Source organism: Antechinus flavipes, chromosome 1 (assembly GCF_016432865.1).
Source record: "Antechinus flavipes isolate AdamAnt ecotype Samford, QLD, Australia chromosome 1, AdamAnt_v2, whole genome shotgun sequence".
In the NCBI taxonomy this organism is placed as follows: domain Eukaryota; kingdom Metazoa; phylum Chordata; class Mammalia; order Dasyuromorphia; family Dasyuridae; genus Antechinus; species Antechinus flavipes.
In genome coordinates, this window is record NC_067398.1 from 211,845,267 (window position 1) to 211,858,462 (window position 13,196).

The following is a 13,196-nucleotide window of genomic DNA, read 5'->3' on the forward strand; positions in this document are numbered from 1 at the left end:
AGAAAGAAAGAAAGAAAGAAAGAAAGAAAGAAAGAAAGAAAGAAAGAAAGAAAGAAAGAAAGAAAGAAAGAAAGAGAAAGAAAAAAGAGAAAGAGAGAGAGAAAAAGAAAGAAAGAAAAAAAGAAAGAAAGAAAGAAAGAGAAAAGGAAGAAAGGAAGGAAGGAAGGAAGGAAGGAAGGAAGGAAGGCAGGAAGGAAGGAAGAAAGAAAGGAAGGAAGGAAGTTATAATAACGTTATTATAGCTTCAAAAGTCAAGCTTTGCTCCCTTGTTGCTGGTGCATTGACCAGTATGACTACTATTTCTGTTACCTACCCATTGGATTTGGGGAGAGCCCAGGTGGCCATCATACCCAAGGAAATGTACAATAACACCTTTGATGTCTTCATCCAGATGTCCTATGAAGAATGTCTAAAAACCTTGTATTTGGGATTTATGTGAACAATCCTTGGAATCATTCCTTATGCTAGGCTGAGTTTCTTTACTTATGAAACGCTAAAGAAATTTCACTGTGAACACAGTGGATGATCACAACCATATATTCCTTTGAATGAATGTTTTTTTTTTTTTTTTTTTTTTTTTTGATGCATGTACCATTGGTCAGTCAGTCTCCTACCCTCAGATTTCATAGGGCTATGGAAGCAGACAGTAAGAGTTAAGGGTAAGAGTTACCATAATATTTTAATGAACCTTGCAAGACATTGTGAGGGTAGAAGGATTCACCTAATGTTTATAAGAGGCATTGAACAAGCAGTGGCTCAAAGGCCCAATAGTAGTTTTTACTCTTCTGCCCTTCTTCTCTTCACCAATTCTAGTTTTGAACTAATGCAGATTCTTCTTCATAAATTAAATTATGACAGTGACAACTAGAATTAATGTTCTAATTTTCAACTACCTAGATTACTTACTGAAACACATGTGCATATGTAGAAAATGCTACTACTATCCCTTACATTATTGTGAAATGTGATTTGAAATTTTACTTTATTTTTTTAAATAATTGAGTTTGCAGTATTGCTAGCCTTGGGCTCAGGCTGTGCCTAGATTATTGGTTGGGATTCACATGGTCTTTCTCTGCTTTTGGATGTTTATAAAAGATGGATCAATAATATCTCTTTTGAGTCTAGTTATGAGTTCCTATATTTTGCCAGGAAATACCTTCTAGCTTTAATCATCACTATCAATCTCTTCCTCTAGGTGCCTTGACTTCAGTTGCCATCCTCTCAGCTGTGTTATAACTCCTAAAAGGCACATACAAAAGCCAGAAATGCGATTAAAATTAGCTGAGAGAAACTTGTTTCTTTAAAAGCATTTGGCAAAAAGAAGAAAAAGAAAGGCAACCTCCCCTTACCCCCAACCCAGAAAATAATCAGACCCTCAAATAACTAAAGTTAGAATCAACTTATCTCTCTCTTGAGGAAAAGAAGCTGAAGAAAATCACAGAGAAAATAAGAATAGGAATCACCAGCTCTCTGTTGGTGTTTTAGATTTTCTAATGTTTTTAATTGCATAACCAATTCATCTGCTCTTTCTTTGTTAAGATTGTATTGTTGTGTTAAGAATGTTAAAAGGTATAATTTACTGCAGTGACTTCACTTAAAAATTTTTGGTTTGTTTTCTTATTGTTGCTGTTTTCTTTGAGGAAATTCTCTTTTGTTTCTAAAATCTATGCTTTGATTATTAATTGTATTTTCCCCTCTTTTGTATCTTTTCTATTTTTTCTTTTCCCTGTATATTCTCTCTCTCTCTCTCTCTCTCTCTCTCTCTCTCTCTCTCTCTCTCTCTCTCTCTCTCTGAGAAAAAGTGGGAAGAGAAGGAGTAAAAATCCATTCAATACTTTTTTCTTCCCTTCCTCCTTCCCTCCCTCCCTTCCTCCCTTCTCTCCCTCCCTCCCTCCCTTCCTTTTCTCCCTCCTTCCCTCCCTCCCTCCCTCCCTCCCTTCCTTTTCTCCCTCCTTCCCTCCCTCCCTTTCTCCCTCCTTCCCTCCCTCCCTTCCTTTTCTCCCTCCTTCCCTCCCTTCCTTTTCTCCCTCCTTCCTCCCTCCCTCCCTCCCTCCCTTTCTCCCTTCCTCCCTCCTCCCTTCCTCCCTTCTCTCCCTCCCTCCTCCCTTCCTTTTCTCCCTCCTTCCCTCCCCCCTCCCTCCCTCCTTCCTTTTCTCCCTCCTTCCCTCCCTTCCTTTTCTCCCTCCTTCCCTCCCTCCCTTCCTTTTCTCCCTCCTTCCCTCCCTTCCTTTTCTCCTCCTTCCCTCCCTCCCTCCCTCCCTTTCTCCCTTCCTCCCTCCCTCCCTTCCTCCCTCCCTCCCTTTTTCCCTTCCTCCCTCCCTCCCTTCTCTCCCTCCCTCCCTCCCTTCCTTTTCTCCTCCTTCCCTCCCTCCCTCCCTTCCTCCTCCCTCCCTTTCTCCCTCCTTCCCTCCCTTCCTTTTCTCCCTCCTTCCCTCCCTCCCTTCCTTTTCTCCCTCCTTCCCTCCCTTCCTTTTCTCCCTCCCTTTCTCCCTTCCTCCCTCCCTCCCTTCCTCCCTCCCTCCCTCCTCCCTTCCTCCCTCCCTCCTTTCCTTCCTCCTTCCTCCCTCCCTCCCTCCTTTCCTTCCTCCTTCCCTTCTTCCTTTCCTCCCTCCCTTCCTCTCTTCCTCCCTCCCTCCCTCCCTCCCGTCCTCCTCCCTCCCTCCCCTCTCTTTCTTTCTTTCTTTCTTTCTTTCTTTCTTTCTTTCTTTCTTTCTTTCTTTCTTTCTTTCTTTTCTTTCTTTCTTTCTTTCTTTCTTTCTTTCTTTCTTTCTTTCTTTCTTTCTTTCTTTCTTTCTTTCTTTCTTTCTTCTCTCCATTCCTCCTTTATGATCCAATCAAGGAAGCTTAAATATATGTTGCTTGTGGTTTTGTCTTCACGAATATTCCCTTTCTCATAAACCACTCTGTTCTTGTCCCATTGTTCTTCCCTGTATATTTTAATGAATTTCTTGAGTATATCTTTTTTGTGTATTCTTATGTAAGTAACTGCATGGATAAATATATGTGTTCTACTGTCATGTGTCTAATTTAAGGTGAGGTTATTCCCAATTCCCTTCCTCTGTGATGTTCCTAATTATGAGAAATAGTAATAATCTTCTCCTTTATCTTTATTATATTCCCTAACAAATTAATTTTTCTTGACTTTTTTCAATAGTATTTTATTTTTTAAACATACATAAAGATAGTTTTCAAATTCATTTTTATAAGATTTTGTGTTCCAATTTTTTTCTCCTTTCCTTCTTTACCTTCATCTCCCCCAACACATATGTGTATGTGTACAAAACTTAAATATATTTCCATATTTGTCATATTGTGTTAGAAGAATCAGACAAAAGGGAAAAAAAATCAAGAGAAAGAAAAAACAAACAAAAAAAGGTGAAAAAAATTAAGAATAGATCCACATTCAGTCTCTCTGGATGCAGATAGCATTTTTCATCCCAAGTATTATCAGAATTGTCTTAGATCACCACATTGCTGAGAAGAGGCAAGTCTATCATAATTGATCATCATATAATCTTGTTGGAACTGTGTATGGTGTTTTCCTGGTTCTGCTCATTTCATTGAGCACTATTCATGTAAGTTTTTTGAGGTTTTTCTGAAATCAGTCTGCTCATCATTTTTTATAGAATAATAATATTCAATTACATTTATATACCATAGCTTACTCACTCCTTCCTTAATTGATAGGTATCTACTCAATTTCCAATTCCTTGCCACTACAAAAAGATATGCTACAAAATTTTTTTGCACATGTGGCTCCTTTCCCCTCTTTTATGATCTCTTTTGGAAATAGACCCAGTAGTGTCACTGCTGGATCAAAGAGTACACATGGTTTCATAGTCCTTTGGGCCAAGTTCCAAATTGGTTTCCAGAATGGTTGGATCAAGTTCACAACCTCACCAACAATACTTTGGTGTTTGCATTTTCTCACTTTACCTTCAACATTTATTATCTTTTTTTTTTCATCATAGCCAATCTGATAGGTGTAAAGTGATATCTCAGAGTTGCTTTAATTTGCATTGCTCTATTCAATAATGATTTAGAGCATTTAAAAATATAACCATAAATAGTGTTAATTTCTTCATCTGAAAATTGTTTGTTCATATACTTTGACCCATTTATTAAATGGGGAATGACTTGTATGCTCACAAATTTGACTCAGTTCTCTATTTATTTTATAAATGAGGCCTTTATCAGAAACACTAGCTATAAAATGATTTCTCAGCTTTCTGCTTCTCTTCTAATTTTGGCCAGATTGGTTTTGTTTGTACAAAACCTTTTTAACTTAATATAATCAAAATTATCCATTTTGCATTTCATAATGTACTCTGGTTCTTCTTTGGTCACAATCTCTTCCTTCTCAACAAATCTGAGAAGTAGACTATTCTTTGTTCTTCTAATTTACTTATAGTATCACTCTATGTCTAAATCATGAACTCATTTTTGACTTTATCTTAGTATAAGGTATCAGATGTTGGTTAATATCTAGTTTCTGCCATGCCATTTTCCAGTTTTTCTGGTCAAATAGTGATTTCTTATCCCAGGAACTGAAATCTTTGGGTTTATCAAACACTAGAAAACTATAATCATTGACTATAAGGTCATTTTCCTTTACATTTTTCATTAATTCCTTTGATATTCTTGACCTTTTATTCTTTCAGATTAATTTTATTATTTTTTCTAGCTCTTTAAAGTAATTTTTTGGCAGTTTTAACTGGCACTAAGGACATTAATTTAGGTATAGTTGTCATTTTGTTATATTAGCCCTGCCATATCCTTGAGTAATTGATATTCTTCTAATTGTTTATATCTAACTTTATTCATGTGAAAAGTGTTTTGTAATTGTGTTCATATAATTCTTAGGTTCGTTTTCGCACATAGACTTTCAAATATTTTATATTGTTTACAGTTATGTTAAATGAGAGTTCTCTTTTTATCTCTTACTTCTGGGCTTTGTTAGTAACACATAGAAGTGCTGATGATTTATGTGGTTTTATTTTATGTATCCTACAACTTTGCTAAAGTTTTTAAATTGTTTCTAATAGTTTTTAGTTGATTATCTAGTATTCTATAAATATATATCACCATATCATCTGCAAAAAGTGATAGTTTTGTTTCCTTATTACTTACTCTAATTCCTTTAGCTTCTTTTTTGTAGGATGTAAATATAACAATTCTAGTACAATATTGAATAATAGTAGCGATAATGTGCAATCTTGTTTCACTCCTTATTCAGAATGCTTTTAGCTTATTTCCATTATATATAATGCTTGCTGATGATTTTGGATAGATGGTACTTATCATCTTAAGGATAATTCTACTTATTTCTATGCTCTCTAGTGATTTCTTTTTTTTTTTTTAATTAGGAAAGGGCATTGGATTTTGCTAAATTTCTGTATCTATTGAGAATAATATATGATTTCTGTTAATTTTGTTATTGATACGATCAATTATTCTGATAGTCTTCCTGATATTGAACTAGCCCTGCATACTTGGTATAAATCCCATTTGGTCATAGTGTATTATCCTGGTGATAAATTGCTGTAATCTCTTTGCTAATATTCTACTTAAGATTTTTGCACCAATATTCATTAGGGAAATTGGTCTGTAATTTTCTTTCTCTGTTTTGGATCTTCCTGGTTTAGTTATCAGAACCATATCTGTGTCATAAAAGGAATTTGATAGGACTCCTTGGCTTATTTTTCCGAATAATTTATATGGTATTGGAAATAATTGTTCTTTAAATGTTAAATAGAATTCATTTGTAAATTCATTTGGCACTGGACATTTTTTCTTAGGGAATTCATTAATAGTTTGTTCAATTTCTTTTTCTAAAATGGGACTATTTAGGTATTTTATTTCTTTTTCTGTTAATTCTTTCTTTTCTTAAAATGAATAGAACAAAGTAAAACTATTCTCAGTTCCTGAGTTTGTCTAACCTTCTATGACACTTGAAGACAAAAGAATTTAGAAAGGACATATATCTCTTCTCTACCTATTAGGATATAAGTATATCATTATTTCCATGACTTAGGAAGAGAAGATAAAACTAACCACTTTGCATAGCTCTGTCTTATCTAATTCATGAGCAAATCAAAACATCACTCATAATGTCATTGGTACTCTTGGAAAATTAAGGATGAACAACAGTAACTACACCATCACCGTTATTACATAGCCTTTTTGGATTATTTAAATGTATTCCTTTTCTAGGTTTATATTGGCTTCTTTGTTTCCATTTCAAATATTCTATTCACCATGTTTTTTTTTTTTTTTTCATCAGGAATGCTTAAAAATCTTCTATAAATAAAAGATCATTTTTTCCTAAATTATGTTGTTTTTCAGGATAAGTTATTCTTGGTTCTAAGCTGTTGTTTTTTGCCTTTTGGAATATCATATTCTAAAATTTCTCTTTTTCAGAGTACTTAGTGCCACCTTATGTGATTCTGATTGTGATTCTTTTGTATTTGAATTCTTTTTGATTGTTTACATTATTTTTTCTTTAACCTAGAAGTTCTGAATTGTGGTTATGATGTTAGAATGTTTTTAATTTCTCATTTTTAAAGAAGTGATCAATGGATTTTTTCCTCCTCCTTTCCTTTTGTCCTCTGGTTCTAGTAAATTTTTATACTTTTCTTTTTGTTTCTTGAAATATTCTATCCAAGTTTATTGATAAATTATGGTTTTCAAGATTTCTCTTTTTTAAATGATCTCTCAACTCTTTCCCCCACATCGATTTTTTTTTTTACAAATATATATTTTCTTCTATTTTCCCCAATCCTTTGAATTTGTTTTAATTTATTTTTGTTTTTTTCCATGGAATCACACTTTCCCTTCTTCTATTCTATTTTTCAGGGAATCTATTACTTGGTTAAAGTTTTCCATGTTCTGATCTAAGTTAATTATTCTTTAATTTTTCCCCTTCTCTAGAGCTCTAGTTTTGATTCTAATTTTACATTCTATTGCTTCCTTCATTTCTGTCTATTACTCTTATAGTTCTTTTATCCATTTTTCTCTCACATCTTGCTTGTAGTTATTTTGGAGTTATATTTTTCTTCTTGTTTTACCTTTTGGTTTCTTTTGATCCATGGTTAGGAAATATACATCATCATGTTCAGTATTTTTTTTCTGTTTATCTGTATTTCCAGGCTTAGTTCTGGAATTTGGACTTTGTGCCAAGGCCAAGGGTCATCCAAACACCCCTCAGCAGGCAAAGCAGATTTAATTCGATCTCGCTTTTTGATATCATGGGAGTTTACTGCATCTACTGACCTTTCCTTATATAACCCCCAATTAGGAGTTTGTTCCATCTTTTACTGTGGCCCTGACAAACTCAAATGGGATGCTGGAAATCAGAGTGTTCATAGGTGCATGTGAAGGCCAAAGTCATATCCATTGTTTTGGGATCTGAAGTTCTAAGTTGGACTAGTCTCCTGCATATGACCCTCAGTGTTTCAGGAGTGCATAGTTAGGTTCTTTCTCCCATTTCTCTTTATGGTCATCCCCTCTTCTGTCTCAAGGGATAAAGTTCCAATTGCATACATTCCACCTTCTCTTGTCCCCTATTTAAACAAATATTAAAGGTTGTTCTGTTCCTCATCTGTGTTTTGTCAAGGTCAGAACATACTTTCAGGTCAACATTAAGATAAGCCTTCTTAAGAAGGTTATGGATAAAATGCTAATGTGTGGATGGAACTTTGAAAATGCCATTGGTACAGAAAAAAGAACATATCCTTTTATATTGATGGTTTATCTTAATGTAATGTAATGGTTACAAAGACTAAAATAGAGTGGAAGGACTAATATAATAATTAAGCCACAGATAAGAAATAGACTAAGTAGAACTGAGGTTTGGAAATAACCATCACTGAAAAATAAACAGTGGATGATAACAAGAAGGAATACTAGAGAAAAATCAGACTAAAATTATAAGAAAATTTGTGTAATCTACTAACCACATTGAAAAACTGACTACAACAATTGGATGTGGAAAATAATCTAAGGAAAAAAAATCCGAATACTACATTTCAAGAAAATGATAATTATGCTGAACCAAAATATGCCTCTCTTTTCTTCATTTCCTTCCTTCCTTCTCTCCTTCCTCTAACCTTTCTCTTTCTCCCTCTCTCCTTTCTTCCTTCCTTGTTCTTTCCATCTTTCCTTCATCCTTCTTCCTGCCTTTCTTCATTTCCTCCTTCCTTGCTTGCTTTCTTCCCTCCTTCCTTCTTTTTCCCTTTATTTCCTTTTTTATATGAATCCATGTATTTATTATTTATGTATCTGTCCATCTATCTGTCTATTTCTCTTTCAATAAATTATTTTTTAAAAATGGTCTAACCACTTGATTTGTATTGGTTTATATAGGCCCTATCAGTTACTTGAAGTAGCCAACCAAAATACATTGAGTATAAGAGGGGGTTAATCCTTTTTTACAAGGCTAATTTAGCACTCAATCTACTTTTAATGCTATATAAAGTTAAAGTATTGCACAAGAACAGTGCCTGAACTTGGGTTATTTTAGTTGGAGATAAGTCATGGTTTATGGACAATAAGAAGGTTTGTATGAGGAGGAATAAAAAGAAGGAGCATGCATTATAAAGAAGATAAAATACATATGGGGTCAAATGGACATGTTGGGTTTTTGCCCAGTACAGATTATTTGAAAATCGGTGTTCATTTGCAATGAACCCTGTAGGCAGCAGGCAGAGGTTGGCCATGTAGGATGTCATTAAAATAGACTCCCTGTAATCATCCTGGCTGACCTCACTAGGGCAGTATGAGGATGAATGAGTTAATATTCGTGCAAGACTCTAAAATCCTTGGTAGAAAGGGGAACCATAAATACAGATGATTGTTATTATCTTCCCAGTCCATGACTCCCCATGGCTGTTCCTACAGCACTCTAGTCATTTTTTTGGTTTGGAAATTTCAATGGTTTAGCCAGTGCCAAAAAGCAAATGGCAAAAAAACAATAGCAGCTAAATGAAAGCTTTACAATTAAAGGCAGAGGGTTGTCTGGATACAAGTTGGACTTGCCAAGATTTTCTTCCTGACTGAAGTCATTAGGAAACAAACACACCTGATGGCTTTAGGAGTCTCTCTATACATACCCCGTCCCTTCCTCCCTTAGATACGCTTCTGATTCTTTCTCTACTCTCTGCTAACATCCCCATTCACCCACCCATTTTTACACACATTCAGAATCATAAAATGTTCAGAGAGAAAAGAGACCTTAGAGATTCTCTTGTACTCATTTTTAAGATGGAAACTGAAACTCATAAAGATAAAGTGGATTATCTGAAGTCACAAGTGGCAAAATAAGAACTTGACCTTGTGTTCTGACTCCAAGTCCAATGCTCTTTTCACTACACGAGGGATTCTTAAACTTTTTTTCCTTTTTGCCTGAGAAAGTTTTATGCAATCCCAGATATATGGGCATCTGAAATTGGTATACAGATCAAGGATTTTCTGATAATAAACCATAAAAATTTTATTGTAAAATGATTCTGTAGTAGATATAAAATTTTACCATTTATCAAAGAGGAAAGCAAATCTACATGAGATGGTTGTGCTTGTTTGTTTTTTACATAAAGAATTAAATCTTAGAGGAATATTTGATACTGTAATTCAGAAACCTTTTACTGTCACCAAATTTTTCACAGCTCCCATATTCAGTTTATATCAGTCCTTATGGGGTCACAATCCACAGTTTAAGAAGCTTTGCACTAAAAGAATTGGAAACTGAGTAGATGTCCATCAGCTGGGGAATGACTGAATAGGTTATGGTATATGACTATAATAGAATATTATGGTCTATAAGAAATAATCTTCAGGATAATTTTAGAAAGGCCTGGAGAGACTTACATAAACTGATGCTAAGTAAAGTGAGCAGAATCAAGAGAACATTGTACATGGCAACAGCAAGATTATATGATGATCAATTCTGATGGACTTGGACAATGAGGTGATTCAGGCCTATTCTAACAGACTTGTGATGGGGAGAGCCATCCACATCCAGAAAGACTACGGGGACTGAATGTAGATCATAACAAAGTATTTTTACTTTTTTGTTTGCTTATTTTTTTTCTTTCTTACTTTTTTCCCTTTTTGATATGATTTTTCTTATATAGCACGACAGATATAGAAATATGTTTAGAAGAATTGCACATGTTTATTTTATATTGGATTACTTGCTGTCTGGGGGAGGGGAGAGGAAGAAAAATTTGGAACAAGATTTTGCAAGGGTGAATGAGGAAAACTATGTTTGCATGTGTTTTGAAAATTAAAAAAAAACTTAGAAAAATTAAATTAAATTACAACAACAACAAAAAAGAAACTTTGCCCTAGGCCACACTATAAAAGAAATGTCTCCCTTAAGAACACATGGTGGATCATGTTATATTTTACAATATGGAGAGGCATGTGGTTTCTTTAGCCAGGACAACTGGGGTTCAAATTATGTCTTTAATCTACTAGGTGTGATCTTACTCAAGACACTTTTCTAAAATTCAGTATCTTTGTAGGAATGGCATGGTTTAGGGAGCTTCCTACAAGGTGCTTCTTCCAGCAACCAATGCAAGGGGATGCACTTTCTCTTCAACAGGAGGGAAGAGGTGTCAAACACACTGAATCAGTGACCCATGCATCCCTAAATGTTTTTTAGTGTTACCCAAATCAGGTTCAAATGTGATTGGGAAATATAATGCTGTTGTTCAATCATGACCCACTCTTTTTTTTTTTTTTTTTCCTTAGGGCAATTGGGGTTGTGACTTGTCCAGAGTGTCATAACCAGTAAGTGTTAATGTCAGAGGCCAGATTTGAGCTCAGATTTTCCTAATTCAAGGACCAGTAGTCTGCCCCATGACCTACTCTTTGTGACTCCATTTGGGGATTTCTTGGCAAAGATCCTGGAGTGGTTTGCCATTTCCTTCTTTACTCATTTTATAGGTGATAAAACTGAGGCAAACAGGTTTAAGTGACTTGCTTAGTCACTATACAGCTAGTAGTGTCAGAGGTCACATTTGAATTTGGATTTTTTTGACTACAGGCCTAGTGCTTTAGCCATTGGACCACCTAGATAATGTTGACATGTGGTTTTTATAAGATAGAGACCAGCAGATAGATTTTTACATATAGATGAGTGACCAACATTTTTATTTGAGTTTGTCTTCTCAATCAGTAGGGAAGGTATATAAGGAAGGGAAAGAATTTAAAACAGAAAATAAAATAAAATTCAATTTAAAAAAAAGGAAAAAACAAAATACTAGGACATTTGGCTGGTAATAAGGTAAAATAGTGGTTCATATATTACTATCTGAGGGGATTTTGTTGTTCTGTTCTTATTCAATTATTCTATTTGAGAGACATATCTAACTCTTTGTGACTCTATTAAGGATTTTTTTTTTTTTGGCAGAGATGCTGAAGTAGTTTACCATTTCCTTCTCCAGGTCATTTTTCAGATGACAAACTGAGGTAAACAGGGTTAAGTGACAGCCCAAGCTCACACAACTAGGAAGTGTGTCTATGGCCAGATTTGAATTTTCTTGATTTTAGGCCTATCACTCTATTTACAGAGGAAAAGTGGAAATTCACCACTACCATCACCACCATCATTCCTCCCTTGCCAAACAAGGCCTTGAGCATTCCTATATTAGTGACCTGTTCTCAGCCCCAAAAGATTATAGCCACATTAGAATTAAAGTAATGGGCAAAAATCTTCATCAGACCCCTTCAGAAATATATTCAAAGGGACTACTCAGGGTATCATACTATAATAAAGGGATTAGAAGTACTTTCTTGTTATTAGTACAAATTATCAAGAACTGAGAAAAGCATACTCAAAACTCTCCAGAAAAGATATTAAAAAGTGAGGGGAAGTTTGCTTATCAGAGGAAATAAAACCATTTACAAGAGAGGACTAAGTGGTGTGTTATTGGAGGACTAATCAAAAGTGATAGTGATACACTCCCTTCCCCCCCCCCAAAAAAAAAGGGTTCATAAAGCATTTTTAAAAATATACAGAAGATATTAAACATATATGCACCAAGTGGGGTAGCATCTAAATTCTTAAAAGAGAAACTAAGAGAGCTGCAAGAAGAAATAGACAGTAAAACTATAATAGTGGGAGATCTTAACCTTGCACTCTCAGAATTAGATAAATCAAACCACAAAATAAATAAGAAAGAAGTCAAAGAGGTAAATAGAATACTAGAAAAGTTAGATATGATAGATCTCTGGAGAAAATGTAATGGAGACAGAAAGGAATACACTTTCTTTTCAGCAGTTCATGGAACCTATACAAAAATTGACCATATATTAGGACATAAAAACCTCAAACTCAAATGCAGTAAGGCAGAAATAGTAAATGCATCCTTTTCAGACCACGATGCAATGAAAATTACATTCAACAAAAAACCAGGGGGAAGTAGACCAAAAAATAATTGGAAACTAAATAATCTCATACTAAAGAATGATTGGGTGAAACAGCAAATCATAGACATAATTAATAACTTCACCCAAGAAAACGATAATAATGAGACATCATACTAAAATGTATGGGATGCAGCCAAAGCGGTAATAAGGGGAAATTTCATATCTCTAGAGGCCTATTTGTATAAAATAGAGAAAGAGAAGGTCAATGAATTGGGTTTGCAACTAAAAATGTTAGAAAAGGAACAAATTAAAAACCCCCAGTCAAACACTAAACTTGAAATTCTAAAAATAAAAGGAGAGATCAATAAAATTGAAAGTAAAAAAACTATTGAATTGATTAATAAAACTAAGAGTTGGTTCTATGAAAAAACTAACAAAATAGACAAACCCTTAGTAAATCTGATTAAAAAAAGGGAAGAGGAAAATCAAATTGTTAGTCTTAAAAATGAAAAGGGAGAACTCACCAGTAACGAAGAGGAAATTAGAGCAATAATTAGGAGTTACTTTGCTCAACTTTATGCCAATAAATTTGACAACTTAAATGAAATAGAAAAATACCTCCAAAAATATAGCTTGCCCAAACTAACAGAGGAAGAAGTAAATATCCTAAACAGTCCCATCTCAGAAAAAGAAATAGAACAAACTATCAATCAACTCCCTAAGAAAAAACCCCAGGACCAGATGGATTTACATGTGAATTCTACCAAACATTTAAAGAACAATTAACTCCAATGCTAAATAAACTATTTGAAAAAATAGGGATT

The 13,196-nt window shown here is 34.4% G+C and overlaps 1 pseudogene; it reads left to right on the top strand.

Annotated features, from left to right (window-relative positions):
- The first annotated feature begins 237 nt into the window (after positions 1–237).
- LOC127544872 (mitochondrial coenzyme A transporter SLC25A42-like) lies at positions 238–824 on the top strand (annotated as a pseudogene).
- The last annotated feature ends 12,372 nt before the right edge of the window (positions 825–13,196 follow it).